General features: G+C 51.4%; 1 long non-coding RNA gene across 1 annotated transcript in view; it reads right to left on the bottom strand.

The window, feature by feature from the left end:
- Window positions 1-19729, bottom strand: part of LOC106503025 — an 84346-nt gene that overhangs the window by 59729 nt on the left and 4888 nt on the right. The window lies entirely within an intron of this gene.

Below are 19729 nucleotides of genomic sequence, written 5' to 3'. Positions count from 1 at the left end.
TGCCCAGAACATCACCCCAGAGGCGGAGCGTGGGTGTGTTACGATGGGGACACTGATGGTGGCCTCTTTGGGGAGAAAATTCCCCTCTCTGAGACAAACCGTCCCAAGCCAGACCTCTCTCTCCCCTCTGGGCCTATTGAGAAATATTCCTTGAAATGTTGTTGATAATGCCTTTCCTTTCTGCCTGAGCTCATGGTATCTGGCAATTGCATCAGCTCTCAAAGCTGGCCTGTTTCCCATGAGAACCTTCTTGTGTTCCTCACAGAGACCAAGAGCCCAATTTATTCCCTCTGGACTTCAGGGGTTCTTACCCTGGTGTCCTCCAATGAACTCTTCCAGGGGTGTCAGCAGAGAGAATCCCGGGATCTGTGAACTTGGATGACTCACTGAGATTAGTATTTTCTTCCACTGTGAATCCAGGTGACCACCCCCAGGAGGACTCACACCGGCTGTGACATGGTGGCCAATAGCATCACAGGTACTTTCATAACTGTATTACAGGCGTGACTGAGACCCCCAAATGTTCTTTTGTTCATCCTGATTTCAAATATGCAGTATCAGAAGCATGGCTAGATTGTCTGATTTAATGAATCTGGTACACATATATTACTATGCTTTTTTTTTTTTTTTGGAGTCTTAGTTGCAGCACATGGGATCTTACGCAGTTTCTTTAATTGCAGCATGCAGGACCTTCAGTTGCGGCATGCAAACTCTTGGTTTTGGCATGCGGAATCGAATTCCCTGACCAGGGATCAAACCCAGAACCCCTGCACTGGAAGTGTGGAGTCTTAGCCACTGGACCGCCAGGAAAGTCCCAATACTTTTAAATTTTTAAGATTTCTTTTCTTCAAAATTGTTATCCCGTCTCTTGTAAAAAGAAAAAAGAATTCTGAGGCGGAATCCACAGGCTTCACAAGATTGCCCGAGGAGTCCATGGCCCAGAAAGATGGTAAAGCCGTTAGTGGTGATGGAGAAAACGAAGGGCGGGCTTGAGCCATGATTCTGAGGCTCGTGGAACGGCAGGCTCTAGAAACCAGAGCAGAAGACTGCTTTGGCTTTCGGTGCCATTAAAAGCACCAGGAGAGCACACAAGACAGTAATCTCCAAGATGTCAAAAGGGTACAAGGGAGGGTGCTGAAAGTGGCATTAAATGGGACTAAATCTCCCAGAAAAAGAACCGGTCCCCTTTCAATTCCTTTGTTTTATTTTTTCAGCTGTGCCTTGTGGCATGCAAGATCCTAGTTCCCCCACCAGGGATCGAACCCATGCCCTCTGCAGTCGAAGTGAGAATTTTTAGCCATTGGATCAGCAGGGAAGTCCCTCCCCCTGCCCCACTTCAGTTCTTTTTCGGACCTTCAGACTAAGTCCAGCCTCAAATGAGCACCCACCTACCTGTCTCGATCACCCTTCTAACAATTAGCCCTGCTCGGAGCCTTGTCATATTGCTTTCTTTCCACCACTCGCCACTTTCATTCTACTTCTGGGAAGTGAGACACAAGTTTGATTTATGGTACCCAGATAAAGGTTTCAATTTCAACAAGTTAGGTGTTTTGAAAAAGTCAGCAGACGGAGATTTCCCTGGCGGTCAGGTGGTTTCAGACTCTAAGCTTTCACGGCAGAGGGTTTGGGATCAATCCCTGGTTGGAGAACTGAGATTTCACCAGCTACATAGCATAGCCAAAAATAAAAAGTGAGAAGATGCCTGAAATATATGTTAAGGAAATCATTGTGAAAGTGAGACCAAGACACATAAATATGAAGATACTCTCACATCTCCCTCCTCCACCCCTCCCAATTTTCCCAGTGAGGGAGTCAAGGCTGGGTACTTGCCTAGTGCCTGCTACTTCTCAGGCGAAGTGCTGGACTTCCCCACCCCTCCGCCCAGCGCCGCCCCCACCCCCACCCCGATGGCCTGTGATCTGCCCCCTCTCGGCCTCCTAGACCTCTTCAGGGCCAGGGCCAGCCGGAGAAAGTCAGGGACTGGACTCAAAGTTCCCAGCATGGGTGTCAAACATGTCTTCTGAGTGCCCTGGCTCCAGGGTCCCCCGTCCTGAAGGGCCCGGCTGAGTGGGCCTTTCATCGGCCTCTGAGAGGTGGCAACAAGTGTCACGGCAGAATGCCTGCTGCCCACTGCCCCCACTTCTGCAGACCAGGCCGAGCAGCGCTGGGAGGACTGCAAGCAGGATTCCAGAGGCGTCTGGATATTATCAGTCCATCGCTCAAACTGTCTGGCCGGTGGGCTGGGGTGGGGCTGGTGGCAGGGGGCAGAAACTGGCTGGAGGGTAGAGTCAGGAATCCCCACCCCACCCCCTGCACAGATTCCTGGGGCCAGACCCAGCTCCTTGGGGGGGAAGCAGGGGGCTGGCTGCGAAGAGCTGTCTGCAAGCTCTGCACCCTGCCCCGCCCTCATTAGACGGTAGCACCAAGGGATCAGAAAGTCAAATGATGATATGTGTCTGACAGAGGAAACAGAGAAAGGGGGGCGTCAGGGGGCTGGTGGGCAAGAGGGGAGGGGGCAGCACTTGAGGACAGCAACAGGGAAGAGGGGCTGGGAGGGGTTGGGTAGAGCTTTGCCCTCTGGTCCACTTGAAGACTCCTGCCTCAAAACTAACCCTGATGGCTTCCAGACAAGTCGGCACCAAGGGTCATTTCTGGAGGCTGTAAGTGTTGTCGGTGGCAGCTGTAAGGACAGGTGTAAATCTGTCCAGGCATTCCTTGCCACTCCCCACTCCCAGCTTTCTGCACCTGAAACAGGTCCCCTTTATAACTACAAGCCCACTCAGGAGCCCTAAACACACACACACACACAGTCACACACACACAAGCAGTTAACACTTGGCCTGCCCTAGGGGTACAATTTTTTGTTTTAAGTGCTCCTTTAAAGCAAACTCTATAAGCTGTTTGTTAAAGCAAAACAAACAAGCCTTGCAAGGAGAGGAGGTGGAAGCACTGGGAGGAAGAGGAATAAAAAGGAAACCTTTTTATTTGCTACCTTTGAAAATACCTTTCTCAGCACACTGGGAGACCAGCGAGGAAGACACGCGGGGTGAGAAGGAAGATGAGCCCCACTTTATTTGATCAACTAGTTGGAGTGATGAGACAGGGAAGTAGGGAGACTTTGCCTTAAACCAGGCTTTTCTCCAGTATCTAACCCTTCTGCTTGTCTCTCACCGCTCCACCCCGTGCCCCACCCCTGCCCCCTGGTTGAACGAAAGCCTGCCTTCCCAGGTGTCGCTGGGGACATTCTCCATCACCACTCCATCCATCCCTCTCTGGGGGGAGCAGCTAAGAAACTGCGTGCACAGCTCTTCTCCATCTCACCCAGTGCACTCTGGGAATCTGGAGGACTCCGGCAGAATGTTTCGTCTTCTTGGCCAACTTTGGACCCTACGGGACCAACCTTCCTTGTGGGTTTGGGTGGCTGTGCACTGGGGGAGGAGAGAGGCTTCCAGGCAAATCCAATGACCAAGAGAGAAATGCAGCGTCTTTTCCTGCACTGACTGGGAGGCTCTTAGCCACACACTCCCCCACCCCCACCCCAAAGGCCTTGTAAGGGGGCCCCTGGAAACCCCTAGTGAATGATAATTTATCTCCTAAATTGCTGGTATCTGATGCTTCGAGGGGTTTTGAAAACCATATTCCCCTAGGGCTGGAGGCTACTTTGGGAATTGTTCGGTTGGAGTTCAATCATGATTTAATGGAGGTATTTATACGGTACTAGATAATCTCCTGGCAAGTTAAGTAATATGTCGGGAGGGCGGGCCAGGGGGTGTGGCTGGGCTACCGGAGGCCTCCCTGGGCTGTCATTTCCCTACCAGCTCGTTTCTGTCTCCTTTGGGACATTCCTTTCCAAGCTCCTTCCTTCTTTTGTCCCCTCTCTGAGCCTCTTAGTTGCTGCTCTGTCTCCTGAGTTTCTCTCTCTCTCTGCCTCTCCCAGTCTCTCCAAGAGGGTTTCTGTCCATCTCCGGGTGGGTGTCTGTCTCCCTCTGTTTTCTCCTTCCTCCCTGCTCCCCAAGTGTCCCTTCTCTCTGTTGTTCTCACTCACTTCTCCCCACACTCCCAGTCATCCTCCTTTTCCATCTTGCCATCTCTCCTTTCTCATCTCTCTCTTCCCCACCACGCCATTCACTCTCAGGCTGAAAAGAAGCAGTCTCAGTATGTCCTAGAGGACCGAGGAAGGGGACTGTGGTCTCCTGCTGCTGACCGGCAACCCGGCAGCTGCAGTCTGGGCCTGAGAGGAGAGTCGTCAGCCACACACAGCTGTACTAAGAGCCAGGAGGCATCCAGGGACCCTCCCAGGGGCCCGGCATCCCTTCCATCCCAGGTCACACGTAGGCGTCTCCTCATTTACAGAGCTCTCAGCCCTGGAGGCTCTGCCTAAGGATGCTCCAGGCACCCAACCATATTCTTTTATTTTCCACAAGTGCTTTTCCCTCAATAGATCCCAAGAGATAGATAGAGACACTTTTTTCTCCTGTCAGGAGATGGAGATGGTCAGGGCTGAAAAGGCATTGGAACCTGGTCTCCAAGCCCCTCTGGGGCCTGAACTCCCCTGCAAGGACAAGAAGGGAGCACACTTTCTGCAGCCACTTGCAGTTCTGAGATCCTGGGAGTCCAGAAAGTAGCCTGCAGTGGTACGAAGCCTAGAGTGGGAGGCTTGATCACTACAGGATCAACTTGGGAGAAGACAAGGAATGGGGCTTCAGGCTGAGATGTAAACAGAACTAAGTAAGAGGGACTTCCGTGGCAGTCCAGTGGTTAAGACTTCACACTCCCAAAGCAGGATGCACGGATTGGACCCCTGATGGAGGAACTAAGGTTATGCATGCCATGTCGTGTAGCCAAAAAAAAAAATTTTTTTTTGAAGAACTGGGTAAAAGCAATGTTAATAGAGAAAGGGCCTAATATATGCTAGGTAGTGGTCTAAGAAAAAAAGACCATGTCTTAAAGATACTCTAAACACACATAGTATATATTTTTAGTGTATATGTGATATACTGGGCTTCCCTGGTGGCTCAGCAGTAAAGAATCTGCCTGCAACGCAGGAGACAGGGGTTCAATCCCTGGGTTGTTAAGATTCTGAGGAGGAGGGCATGGCAATCCACTCCAGTACCCTTGCTGGAAAAATCCCAAGGACAGAGGAGCCTGACAGGCTACACTGCATGGAGTGGCGAAGAGCCGGACAGGACTGAATGACTGAGCACACAGCCACGTTATATCCTAAGTATGCACTGAGTCTATACATTTAGTAAATCCATATATACTAAGTAGATACTAAGTGCCTCTATTTTATCAAAATAGCTATATGATATATAGAGACAGAGAGATTAGGGTGCCCAAACAGCTAATGCTTAATGAGCACTTACTATGTGCCAGGGGTTAGACTGAGTGATGTACACAAGAGGTCTCATTTACTCCTTGCCTTGGTCCTCCGGGCAAGACCTATCGTCCCCATTTTTCAGAGGAGGCAACTGAGGCTCAGAAGAGTTAGGGGACTCTTCCAAAGTTCCAAGGCTCTAACAGGCCCCCCTTTTAAAGCTCAGTAGGTGTGTGCCAACACTTTGATGGAACGAGGCTTGTCCGAGGCCACCTATGTACCCAAGGCCACCAGCAATGACTGTGGAGCCGGCAACTGCAGGGAACCAGCCCTGCCCGCACCTGCTGCCTCGCCCTCGCCCTGAGGTAGCCAGCATCCCTGCACCGCCAACCGAGCTCCACGAGAGACTGCTGGTGGTACTTGAGGGAGACTGGGGTCTTGGAGGTGGGTAATAGTCCGCGGAGAGGAGAAACAGCGAAGGCGCGGCGGCCGTGATTCCAGGCTTAACTTCACTCCACACACAGCAACTGCGGTGCCCGCCACCACCCACTCCGCTGGCCATGCCCCACGTCCCAGCCGTTTCGTCTCGCGCTTGTATGATCCGAAAGGGGCGGGGAAACTGAGGCCCAAAGCAGTGTGCGCCAAACGCGCGCGCCAAGCTCGCCAAGCCCCTGCGTGAGCGCCTGGCAGGAACGTGGCGAGCGGAAACCGCAGTCCTCGGCTTGCCTCTAGAAGCAGGAAGCAAAGCCAAGCGCGGCGCAGGCACCTCGGGGCCTTGAGCGAAGCCAAAGTCGGTCAAGCAAGCAAAGGAAGAAAGAAAAAACGCGGTTCGGGGCTCCTGTGTGGAAGTGAGGCGTTCATCGAGTCATCCGCTGGGATCTCTCCTAGGACCGGGTGGATGCGGCTTGGGGAGGGGCTGGGGATGAGGGGCGGGCGGCAGAGACGCGAGGGCACGGAATCGAATCGAGTCTGCGAGTCTGCGTCTGTGGCTCCGATCCTGGCGGTTGGCGGCAGATGGGGGTCAACCCCGCTCCAAGCTGCGAGATGTGAGCAACTACCTGGATGTTTCGAAGAAAGTGGGAGAGATTCTAACCTCAGCCTGTGCATTCGAAGGCGGGTCGAGGGGGAGAGAGAAAGACTGGTGGGTGGGAGACCAAAGTAGAGACCGAGCTCGAAAGACAAAGAAAGACGGGAAAGAAATGCAGAATTGGAGAGAGATTTGGGCCTTAGCTGCAAACTGGAGGAGGCAAGGTGATTCTGGGGAACCTCTTCCTGTATATAAATGTTTGGAGCCCAGGCCAGGCCAGCAGGACCTCTGAGGATCCCCTGAGCTCTTCGCATGCTCAAAGGGCAGCACCGAATCAAGGCACCGAACGCCTGTTTGAGGGTGAAAGTCTCAGCCTTGCCTCCCCTTTGCTGTGTGACTCCAGGAGGATCAGTCCACATCTCTGACCCCCAGTTCCGTTCCTTTAGTTCAGGAGAGACCACTGGTACAGGGCACAAAAAGACCTTGAAATAACTGAGTTTAAGGATTTGTGTCTCCCCTCCCTCCTCTCCAGCAGAGCTGCTTTGACGGAAAACACCCGGGATCTTGGCTGCCTGGGTTACCCAGAGAGACTGGAGGAGGAGTGGAGGAACAAAGAAAGGAAAACACACCGCTGGCGCTCAGCAGTTGCTTATGTGTGGCAGGTGTGCCTCAATTCTAAGTCTTCATCGCCTGGGGACACGGGTCATGGGTTACAGAACCCTTTCAAAGCCCTGCATTATCTCAGAGGGTTCTCCTAACCGTAGCCGGGAACCTGGATCCTGGGTTGAAGGATGAAGAGTTGTGTACCTAGAACACACAGCAGGCCTCAGGGCTCCAAAGCCAGGGCTCATTTCCACCCTGTGTCTCCTAAGTTCGGGTTTCTCCACATCCCCGGCGCCGTTCCCTGACCACCCAGCCCCAGATGTACTAGGCGGAGGCAGGGGCTTTAGAGGAAGATGCCCCAAACGGAGAGCTTGGAGCCAGACGCAGCTGGGAGACGGGATGGAACACCGCGAGCAAAGTTCTGGGAGAAGGGGCTACTGCAAAGATGAAAAGGGAAAGGAGAGACGACGGAGGGAGTCAGGAAAAAGGAAACAGATGATGAAAGCGAGAGCCCGAGGGAGCGCGGGAGCCCACTCTGGGGCGCGGGGTGCAGGGCGCCGGGCGCGGGGCAGCCAGAGGCGCCCAAGCCTAGTTCCCCGCTGCGCCCCACCCGACCCAAAGGGGAGCGCCCCACCGACCAATTTGACTTGCACAAAACCCGCTCCCCAGGGGCCTTTGCCAGGCCGCTGGGGCTTGATTCATTTCTTGACTAATTAACTGGAAGCTACGTTGCCCCTTCTTTCAGGGCCCAATTAATTCGCCGCGGGCGGTGGGGCGGGGGCCATGCGGCCGAGGCGCCCGCCTGGAGTCCCTTTGTGAAGGGCTGTCTGGCCCATATTGATTCTACATACACACACGTCCCCCTCCTTCCTTCGTACAAAAAAAAAAAAATGTCTTGAAAGCTCTGGATTTCCGAGTTTAAGAAGATTTGTCAGACTCAAACATTCCCCCCCACCCACTACCACCACCACTGCATTTGTTTCCAGAAGGAAGAGACCTACGGATCAAAGCAATTTACAGATGTGCTTAGGAAAGGGTTCCATGGAATGTGTGCTCCCTAAAGGGCAAAGAAAAAGATCGCCCTTGTGTACCTACTGTGTGTGTGTGTGCACGCGAAGGTGACACCTGTGACCTTGTTGTTAAAAGCCAGACAAGGAGTTAGACCCTCTCCAGGGTGAATCTCAACTCCAGGAGGGGCTCACCAGCTGTCCGGTCAAGTCTATCTCTCTGCATGCCTCAGTTTCTCATCTGGGAAACGGAGATCCCTGAAAGACGCCCGCCTCCTCGGATTGTTGTATCCGGTGAGCCAAAGTATGGGAAAGGTCTTAGAACATAATCATCCTCCAAGGGGATTTCACAGACATTCTCTCCAATAAAAAGTATTTCGTAACAAACCCATTTCGCAGATGAGGAACCGAGGGCTAAGGACAGCCGACCCGCTGGGAAAAGTTGGCGGGTGTCTGATTCCAAGGCCAGGAAGCTCCGGAACGAAATTTACCAGATTTTCCTGAGCGCGTGGCCGGCTACCTGGGAGCAGAGACTCTCCCGACCCGCAGTTCCCAGAGACTCCCTCGGGTGAGGCTGGAGGCTTCTTCCCGCCCACCTACCCCCATCCTCCTTCCAGTGCGGTAACTTCAGCACGGGAGTAAGAAACCTGAAATCCCGAAAGCTTTCGGGTGGAACCCAGCACACAGCCACTGGAGCGGTTTCCGAGAGGTCGTCCATGGAGGACCACATCGATTGTACTGACCTCACGGTGGGTCAGCTTGTCTCCTCATCGATCACCCCAACGAAGTCTAGGACAAAAATATAGACCGAAGGAAATCACAACCATCTTTGTAAAGCTGGTGGGAAGTGTCCTTGCCGCTGCAAGGGCTCGCCGGTGACCCAAGGCTGTCCCACTGCCAGGCAGCCAGTCTGGGGAATGAGCTTCTCAACCCACTCCCCTTTATTCGATCACTGATCCATTTTTTGGTTTGTGCAATTTTTAAAACAAAGGAACCAAATAAGAATTAAGTTTATTCAATCAACCAACACTTGATGAACCCACAGCAGGTGCCCCGACTGCACAGGGCATTGGGGTACTAATGAGGAGAGGGGTTTGGACAGACTCCTAAAACCCTGGCGGGGAGGGGTCGTCGTAAAATCTTCTTTACTGTCATCCTTTAGCAAGGCGACCTTGGACAAGACTCCCTAGCTTTCTGTCCCACAAATTCTGGTCTGTAAAAAGCAGCAGAGCTGCTCCATCCTAGGCTAGGTGAACGCGCTGAACAGGAAACAATGGATGGGAGAGTTCGGAGGTTAGATCCCTCATCATAGTCCCAAGGCTGGAGGTGGGACAAGCAGAGCTGGGGTGGTCTTTGCAACCTCATCAGGGTATAAACTTCTGTCATCCCCCCAAGCCAGCCCGAGGTGACTTGTCAGTACCGCCGGGGTTCCCAGGCCCCTCACAGTCCCCAGAAGCAAAAATCACCCAGCCTTCTGCCTCCCTAGAGCACAGAAAAGCTGAGGGCCGACTTTAGTTCAGCCTTCCTGCTTTAAGACCTTGAGTCCTCTCCCGACACCATCTCTCCTCGGCCTCAACTTTCCTGATCTTTAAAATGGGAATGATCTCTCTCTATTTTTTTTTTTTTTAAACCACAGTGACCAAAACTGAGGACCATAAGCATCAAGTTGGCAGAGACCCATGTTTTCACCCGTGTCTCCGGTGTTCGGCAGAGAAGTCTCGGTCAGTATTTTGTGGAATGACCAAGTGGATGTTTCTATCCATTACACCAAATTTCTCTTCCCACTACCATCTTTTCACTGTCTCCTATCAGGATCTGTTTGGGGGAACAGCTTACAAATTCAATGCTTTTTTTTTAAGTGCTCTTTGAAGTGGTCACTTATTTTTCATATGCACAGAAAATCACCTCTAGTTTGACTTCTTTCCTTTTCTTCATTCATTTTCAGCCCTGATTTATTGAGCACCTCCCAAACAGAGCTAGAGATATGAGGAGTCTTATCTCTTTAGGCGCTTTCAAGGTAGAGAACTGATATTAGACACTCTTACCCAGAGTGATTGGGCTTCCCTGGTGGCTCAGAGGGTGAAGAAGCTGCCTGCAATGCAGGAGACCCATGTTCAATCCCTGGGCTGGGAAGATCCCCTGGAAAAGGGAATGGCAACCCATTCCAGTATTCTTGCCTGGAGAACTCCATGAACAGAGGAGCCTGGTAGGCTACGGTTTGCAAAGGGGGTCAAAAAGAGTCCGACATGACTGAGTGACTCACACACAAACACACACCCAGACTGATTAACTTCTTTGTTTAAGGTTTTTTTGTTGTTGTTGTTTAGCTCTGTAAGTAACTTTTGACAAGATCGCAGCATCTAATGCAGTGCCTGGTGCACAGTAAGTGCTTAGTAAGTTCGACATGAATTTATTTTTCTCCAAATTGTAGCCCGCAGTTCCTCCTTTGGCTGCGGAACAGCCAGCCTGAGGTCCTAAGTGCCTTTAGACAGACACTCCCGAATGAGGACTCAGGTCAGTCTGGCAATATGCAGTGCCCAGTCCCCAGGGAGCCTGCGATCGGAGTGCACCCCAGCCCTGAGATTCTCAACCCCAGATACAATTCTAGCCGGGAAGGCCTGCCACTCCAATTAGACGGAGCATACCTGGGTGGGGGGAGAGGGGTTGTGGCGGGGGGAGGGGACCATTAGATTGGCCTTTGCAAAAAGTGTGACACTGGACAATGAGGTTCTGCAAAGCCTGTACCCTTTGCAAATCTCCATACCTATCTAGCTGACCTCCTGTCCAGACCATTCCCCCATCTACACACACCCCTACACACGCACCTTCCTAGGTAAACAGGTGACACCCAAGAAATGAGGCACTAGTTTGTCCTGAGAATCATCTTTTCACACATCCCCATTCTTGCCCATACTCTCTTTGTCCAGCTGCCGGACCTGGTGGGGCTCTGGGTGACCCTCTCCCGCCCCCGACTCCAGAAACAGCTCCCGCCTCCTGATGCATCAGGACTGCCACTGCTCTGGCTCAAAAACACGGTCCCAACCCCATGCATTGGCAGAGATTTGCTCAGGCCTTGCGGGGGCACAGGAGGACGAGTGCCTGCCAGCCTCGTCTCCCCTCAGCGCCATCCAGCGGTGAGACGGCAAGGGCACCCTGGGCAGAGGTTCCTGGTGAGTCCCTCCAGCTGCAAGGATCCGGAGGTTTCTAAGCTGGAATCGGTCCTTTCCTCCATCCACCCCCTCTCACTCCAAATTAGGACATGTCTATCTTCTACCCTCCTCACACATTCCCCGATTGCTTAAGGCTGATTCGGGTTCACCCAGCGTTCAATAATCACCTCCCCCACCTCACCGCCCCTCTTTATTTATGCCCAACATATGCACTGAACAGGGAAGTTCTTTCAAGAAGGGAAAAAGAAAAAAAAAAAAAAAGGAAAGAGGAGGCAAAAAATAGTGTTTGCTCCACCACTGCTTAGAAACTTTTCCTGTGCCGGCTCAGGGGTTTCACCCCAGGCTGAGTTGACGCTTTCTCTCTTTTTGTTGCGGACATGTTAAGTCCTGCCTTCCTAATTCTACACCTATGACCTTATACTGACTGGAGTCAGGCGCCTTGATTCCCTGCCTTTGCATGCAACCGGGACTGGAAAGCCTCCTACTTCTAGATCCTCGTGGGTGTCAGTCCCCAGGGAATAGGTCTCCAGAGTGGCAACTCAGCCACGGACGGAGCCCTACTTGCAGAGGGAGAAAAAACATCACTTTTCATACAGCTGGAATGTTATCGCTAAGTTTTTGGAAAAGTGCCTGTGTACACACACATTACATATATTATTGAGCGGGTTAGTGCAAGACTGAAAACACTGAACAACAGTTGGGGTGGGGGACGCATTCTCCAATTTCCTGGTAATTTGTAACAGACTATTGCTCCAAGAGAAAAGGAGTAGCTGCATAGCAGCAAAACAAATCTCACTCTGTCTATATTGATCAAATGGGAGTCTGCCATGAGGTGTGACTGCAAAGCATCTTTAAGTCTGAGATTTCATTTCCTATCTGGGGCTACTTAGAAGTCCACATATACACCCTTGTACCCACACAGAAAATCCTAGAAGCACACACACCTTCTATTATGTTTAAATAATGCCATGGAGTATAGCCTTGAAGTTGGGCCCTTACATAGTTTAACCAGCTCTCCAGTTGCTCTTGTTGTTTAGTCGCTAAATCATGTCCAACTCTTTTCGACACTATGGACTGTACCCTACCAGGCTCCTCTGTTCATGGGATTTCCCAGGCAAGAGTACTGGAGTGGGTTGCCATTTCCTTCTCCAAATATTAGGAAGATCTAAACTGAAGCTCTAGAAGGCATCTGGCTCTGCTGTCTGAAAGACCACCTCTTCCCCAGATGCAGCTTGGGGCAGGCAGTATTCTGATATGCCAATTAAAGGCAATTTCCTTTTTTTTTTTCCTTATCCTCTCTCACTCAAATTTCTACAGCTTAAAAAAAATCTGTAAAATAATCCAACTATAATATCTGTTTTATAAAAATCTGTTCCATTCCTTTTAAAAAAAGAAAGAATTCATAACCCACTCTCAAAAGGCCTTTCATTGACTCCAACAGTTCTCAATTCTAGACAGAGAAATGAAATAGAGGAGCCTGTCCTGATTATCCACGACATTAATATACGGACATAAAAGTGAGTGCAACATCATATTTTAACTTGTCTAATAGAAAAATCCTAACTCTGCTACACTCTATCCCCCTTTCCCCTAAAAGAACTAGAGTCCAGCCATGGGTGGGTAGGGTGGAAGGGGGGTGGGTTTTGAAATGAAGTCGCTTGGAATGCCAAAAAAAGCAAGGCATTATTTACACCTGCAAACTTTGGATGGTTGTATTCTGCCCCAATTGGCTTAATTGTAAATCTTTTCCGCATGGCCCCAACTTCTGGACGGAGCGTCTGGGTTTAATAATAAGCCGGGGCACCCCAGCAGGACCGGACTGAAAAGACAGAATCCCTAGCCCCACCCCCCGCTCAGCTCAGAGGTAATTAGAACAGCCCCCCTTCCCTCCCCTCCCCAAATTCTGCTTGAGGTACCAGAAGACCAGACTCAGACATGCGGGGAACTCATATTTTACCCTCTGAAGACAAGAGAAGCTATTTCAAAAGCAGATATACCCTCCAAGTCCGAAGTGGAAGGCGGTGCCCCTCCCCCCGCCCGGACTCCCACCCGCATCTCCTGCGTGCTTGACTTGCAGAGGGGGAAAGAGGGAAAGAGAGGCGTCTACACTGGCAGCCGGAGATCCCTGGCAGCATAGGGCTGACCTGTTTATAGAACTTGCTGCTGAGAAAACATGTAAAAACACACCCCAGCGGTGGGAGAGGAGATGGCTCCCTCCACTCCACCCTCCCTTTGCGCGCAGAAAATCTCGCCAGGCTCAGCCTGGTTCCCTCCGAGCCCGGTTTTTTCTCCCAGGAGGCTATCTCCCTTGCAATGGTTTTTCCAGCCCTTTGAGGGACAGAGAATGCTACGCGACTCTTTCCTTGTTAGTGCCCCCCTCCCAAGGTCATTACTATTCCCGCGCCCCCCCCCCACCCCCCATTAATCCTTTTCCACCGGAGCGGGGCGGGAGTTAGGAATCCAGGCTGCAAAAAGACACATCGGACGTGGGAGGGGGCGCGGTGCGCGGCGACGGGTTCCTAGCTGAATCCCCGCGATCTTAGTTTGGGGGAGAATTTGTGAGTTCCGCGGGGTAGGCCGGCCGCCCTCCCACCCGGGAAGCTGACTCGCCCCGCCCCGGCCGCCGCAGAGGAAAGGCAGGTAACCCGCGCGGGGAGCCAGTGCCTGGCAGGACCTTGTCGCCATCGAGGCCCGGGACGGACCAGCCTCGTCCGGGACCCCTGTGCTTCCCCGCCGGCCGCTGCAGGTGTTGGGGGGCCCCAGATCGCAGCCCCTGGCCCCCTCGACCGGTAATCCGAGGCCGCGAGCGTCTTCTCAGGTACCGCGCTAGGCGAGGCCTGGAGCCGCAGCGAAGCACGTCCAGCTTCCGTATTTGGAACCGGGGTAAGGGGAAGGGGAGGGGGCGGCGGTAGGTGAAAACCCCCTGCTTGGGGGGAAGGGGAGGGGAAACCATCGCCCAAAAGCACCTTACAGGGGGAGCTCCGGGCTGTCACTCTCTCCCCCTCCGTCCTGGGGCCCGAAGTTTTCCTTTCCCAAGCGCAAGGAGGACAGGGCGTCACCAGGGAACGTAGGGGACAGGTTGGTTCCTAGATCGGGAAGGCCGCCCCTGTCTGCCCTCCCAAGCGCCCGCCAGAAGGATTTTTAGTATTTGGCTTGGAGATGAAACTTACTGAGGCCTGGGCGCCAGCAAAAGCAGCTCTTAAGGAAAGCTCTCTCATAATTCCAAACATTCCCTCTTTCTATGTCTGTGTGTGTCCCTGCTCCCTTGCTCTCTCTTCTTCCCCTAAAACAGAAATACAATTTTTAAAAGAAAGAGAATACATCTGTATAGCTGAGTCCCATTGTTGTTCACCTGAGACTGTCACAGCAGTGTTCATCAGCTCTTGGTGTTTAGTTGCTGTGTTGCGTCCGACTCTTTGTGACCCCATGGACTGTAGCACACCAGGCTTCCCAGTCCTTCACACCTCATCGGCTCTACCCCAATACAAAATCAAAAGTTCAAAAACAAAAAGAAAAGAAAGAAAAATCCAAAAAGAGAATAACAGTGAGTTTAAAAATTGCTTTTACAAATTTGACAGCCATTTCTCATCACATTTGCATTAGTTCTCATATGTCCTAATAAAGGACAGTAAGATAATTTGCAAGTAAAAAAAGAGAGAGAGAAACTTCTGGAACCCTTCTGTATTCCAAGGCCAAGCTGGAGAGGTTTAAAGGCTCTTCACATCTCTAAGGCCAAAACTTTCACCCAAGCCTTCAGCTCTGGTTGAGAGCCAGAGAGCTGTCACTGTGGCTCCTACTGGTTCATTCCCTGGATATGCTAAAACCTCGGGCAGGATGTATGTCTTATTTGGAGGCCAGGATGACTAGGTCAGGAGCAAGACATCTCTGACTTAAAATGAAGTCCCATTGCTGAGGTCTCTAGTCGTTACTGACTCGGAGGAAAAGGTTCCCCAGACTGTCAGGTAATTAAGACACAGAGGTGCAGCGACCCCTGCCCAGTTATCTGAGTGGCCCTGGTAGAGGGTCAGTGATCACAGAACTCAGACGAAGAAAGGGAGCTGGTGCTTGATTGCAAATTCTGAGAGGTGTGTTCGGTGGGAGAGTGACAGACGGGCCTGGAGTCGGGACCCTGCATCCATCCACAACCCAAATCCTGGCCTTGGAAACTGGGGTAGCAAGCTCCCTACCTGCATCCACAACCCAAATCCTGGCCTTGGAAACTGGGGTAGCAAGCTCCCTACCTGCCAGGCATACCAGAGAAACAGGTGAAAGTGAAAGTGAAGCCGCGCAGTCGTGTCCGACTCTGTAGCCCACCAGGCTCCTCCCTCCATGGGATTCTCCAGCCAAGAGTACTGGAATGGGTTGCCATTTCCTTCTCCAGGGGATCTTCCCGACCCAGGGATCGAACCCAGGTCTCCCACACTGCAGGCAGACGCTTTAACCTCTGAGCCACCAGGCACCAGCTGCTAAACACCCTGTGTCTTAGACCCACAAAAGGGTAGATTGCCCATAAGACTGTACAAGGAAGGAGGGATTTGATCAGTTTCCAATATGACAGAAAAGGCTGGAATCTTCAGTGCCCATATCCCTCCCATATCTGAAACCCCATGCCTACATAGGCAAGGCAAAGTCCTTCCCAAAGGCACACCACACACACAACTATATTTCTTGCAGGCTTCACTGGAGATAAAAGATTCTCTGTCGGTGTTACCTCCTTTCCTGTCTCTTCACCTACTCGATTTGGGAGACAGGAAAGCATTACCTTTAGGAACACAGGCAGATTGGCTGGCTGTCGAGGAGCACTGGAGAGGCTCCAAGAAAGAAATGGAAAGAAAAGAGGAAAAACAACACACAGACACACACAACTTGGGTTCTCACTGGTCCCTTTATCTCCTGCCTTCCCTCTCCGCTCTCACCCTTTTAAATTGAAACCCAGTATGGGAAATAGTAATGGATATTGTGCTCAAATCGAGGAAACGTGTCTGAGGCTACTAAGGGACAGTTAGTTCAGCAGCTTTAGAGGAGCTGATCTTTCTTTGCCCTGTCAACTTCCCTCACAGTAGTAGCAGTTATCTGATTTGCCATGCCCTCTCACTTACCCAGTCCCTTGTTCCCTCCGCCTTGTCTGCCCTCAAAGGGCAAGACCCCACTGCCCCCCACCCCGGGGCACCTAACAACACCACCAGAAATAATGGACAGAAGCAAAAGCAGAAAGTCACAGAAGTAAGGGCTCCTGTTCAGTCAGTGGACACCCTTAGTCTGCAATTGGGGACTGGAGAATACATTGGTCTATTTCCCTTCACCCTTTGAAATATTCTGTCCCCGAGATTCCCACCACTCCCTGAGGCTACATTCTTAGGACAGATTGCTGAAGTGCCATTGACACCCTTACCTGTCTCAACTGAGACATCTGGAAAGAGGATGTTGAAAGAAGAAAGATTTTGGGTGGTCAACAGTGCCCGGTGCCTGAGGCCGAAGTCAGCTCTGGCTCTGCGCCTTGCAGATGCTGGATCAGATAAGATGAGAGGAAAAATTCCCAGCCTCTTCCCAGTGAACTCATTTCGACTGGACTAAGAAATATCCATTGCATTATCTTTCTTTTCTTTTTTTTTAAGTAATCTGGGTAAAACACACAAAGAGACCATTGAAGATGTAGATTGGTTTGAAATTAGGAAACCACAATTAGTTCCTTTTCCTGACAGAGAGAGAGGGAAAAAACCTTTCACAGATGTATAAGGAGCACGCTCCCCAGACACACACACACTACTTCCTTCATCCTTGCCTCCTTGCTTCCCTTCCAACTTCTCTAAATCATTGGCCGTTTACAAATTTGCCATTTGCAGGGCGATCTGCTTTGATGAAAGGTGGGTGCTAATAAGAATAATGCAGAGGGTGAAATCTTTTCATTCTGCCTCTGCCAAAAACATATTTACATTAAAGGGAGGTATGATAAGCATGGATTAAGTGCATAACGAATGATGCTCTAGAAACAGCATAAACCAACTGGCGCCAAAGTGAACCTCTGTGCTAAAAATACTGCTTCCCCAAGCTAGACAACTTTGACAATCTTCTCTCTCTCTCTCTCTCTCTCTCTCTCTCTCTCTCACACACACACACACACACACACACACACACACACTTCAGGCTCTTGCACCGAATCGCCCTGATCAATAATTTAGAGGGCTGTCAGAGGACAGGGAAATGAGCCTTACAGGAAAGCCCTGTGCTGCTGGGGCCAGACAGAGGCTAGGACCTGGGGCTTTAGACCCGCCATGCTGCCCTTCACCCTGGGCTCCTGCCTTGGAAAGGAGGGGTAGAGAGAAAGGATGGGAGATCAGAGCATTGGAACAGAGGTGAGAGGCCAGCCCTGGGCAGAGGGTGGTTTGGGGAATACTAAACGCAGAAAGTGAGACTTCAAACCTACACAAATGGGCCCAGCATTCTTCTATCTGGGAGGACACTTTATCGTCCAGGCCAGGGATATGAGAGGAAGGTGTCTGCTTGAACCCCAGGGAGAGGTAATTCCAGCCTGTCTTGATTTCTGGAAACGAGGAAGAGTTGGGGGTGGATACAGAGGCAATATGGAAACACAGAAAGGCAGAAGAAAATTCAGAGAGGACCAGGAAAGCCAGAGAAAATAGAAAGGGAAGAGAAGAAGAAAGAACAGAAAAGGTAGTAAATAAAAATTTTTTAAAAAATATTGAGAGAAGTGAAGGCTGGGAGGTAGAGACTGAGGAGTTATAGAAGCTGAGAACAAGATAGATGCCAGGAAGAGAAGAGAAAATAGAAGAAAACAGAAGAACACAGATCTGCAGTCATGGAATCTTGAAAGACACGGACAGAGAGAGAGGACAGCCCAAGCAGAAGAAAGAGAAACAGAAACAGAAATGGGTGTCCTGTGTGGTCCAACCAAGACTCTTGTGCCTACCTCTGGAGGGAAAGAAAGATGGGGAAACTGACTTTCCATCAAAAAGATTGATCCTGAAGCCTCCAGACCTGAGAGGCACTAGGCTCTTAAAGCAAATTTGCAGGGGGAAGGCGGGGAAAGATGCGAAACTCCAGGAGGAAAACCAAGCCTCCCCGTCTGTGAAGTCCTCCTTTGACTTCAGAGCTGCGTGTGAGAGAGTCAGGGTTTGGGGTAGCACAGGGGTGCTAATGTGGAAAGGAGGGTGCTGGCTGCTATCTGCTAGAGGAACTTAACCTAGGCCCTCATCTCCAGGGAGCTGCCTCCCTGAGGTGCCCGCTAAAAAAAATCACCTCCAGGGCTTGGGGAATTGAACGCAAAGGACGATGGGAGTCCCGAAGTAGACACCTAATCAGTTTCAATGTCTGTCAATATCAAAAGAGCCTGGGATCCCATGGGCAGGGACACTGGCCAGAAACAGGGAGCCGTCTCTACCCAGAAAGCCCCTCCTCAGAGAAAGTTTACGTTTTGACCGACCTCCATAGTAAACTTAATTAGGCCCCAGACCCTCCAGGAGAAACCCCTGGATGTCCTTAATGTCAACAGAGTTCCCAGTTCAGCGACACCTCGGACTGAAAAACAGCTCCCCGCAGCAAACGGTGGGTGAAAGTTTAAGGGGGAATAAGCGTGTAATAGTCCCTCGCCAGACCTCACACATGCTGAAAAGAATATTTACAGCAAACTTGCCAAAGTAAACGACCCCGCCTATACACCATCCTTTCTCCTTTCACCCCACCGCGCCCCCCAGCCCCGCCCGGGTTTTGTAACCTCCAGATAAACACCATTCGGTCACAAAAGGGTCGATCTGCCCCCCTTTACAGTAGGAGGCAGACGATACCCTAGGGCAAAGTGGGAGTTGCAGAGGCTTCCTGGGGGGGATTCTTCGGCAAAGGGGGCTTCTCTGCCTCTTGCGTGGCCTGACCTGAGGATAGAAGATTTGGTTGCGTGCGCGTGCGTGTGTGCGCGCGTGTGCACATATAACATTGATTCTGAGGCTCCTCCTCGCCCCTTGCCCACTTTAAAATCCGCATTCATACTATTCTTCACCTTAAACACTTCAGACATCCCAGATTTGGAGAGATTAAAAAAAAAATCAGGCCTACAATTAGGTGAACACTCTTTGCAATAGATGGAGGATTTTGTAGAAGGACACCAGAAGTTCGGCGCCTCCTCTCGGATTCAGATTTTGGCCCCCTTTCCCGCTCTTTTAAAGCACCGTTTCTCAGGCTCTGCCCAGTGTCAGACTAGGCTGCTTCAGTATTTTCCCGTCTATCTTTTGTTGAACGTGAGGCGGGAAGAGAGACCGAGAAGATCGAAGGGGTCTGCATGGAGGGGGGAAAAAATGACCATGCCCTCGGCTAGAGCCTAAAAGCCCGGGCCCGTGGCGCGCTGGCCTGCGAGTTGTCTCAGCCGCCAGGCCTGGCACAAGTCTTCGGAACGCGCTAGCCAATGTTTAACCCGAATGCAGTGACCACCAGGCCGCTTTTGTTTGTTCGCAAATTAATCACCCAGCGCACGGCCGGCGCCAGAGTGGGTTTATCACCCACCGGGAGGGGGGCGCGGCGGCCCCGCAGAGACAAAGAGGAGTTCGCACCTTCCCGCTTTTGATCCCCAGTTACTGCGGCCTCCCTGCATAATACG

This window comes from Capra hircus, chromosome 17, assembly GCF_001704415.2.
Source record: "Capra hircus breed San Clemente chromosome 17, ASM170441v1, whole genome shotgun sequence".
Lineage (NCBI taxonomy): Eukaryota > Metazoa > Chordata > Mammalia > Artiodactyla > Bovidae > Capra > Capra hircus.
Note: the sequence above shows the minus strand (reverse complement) of the source record. Positions and strands in the feature narration are given on the sequence as shown.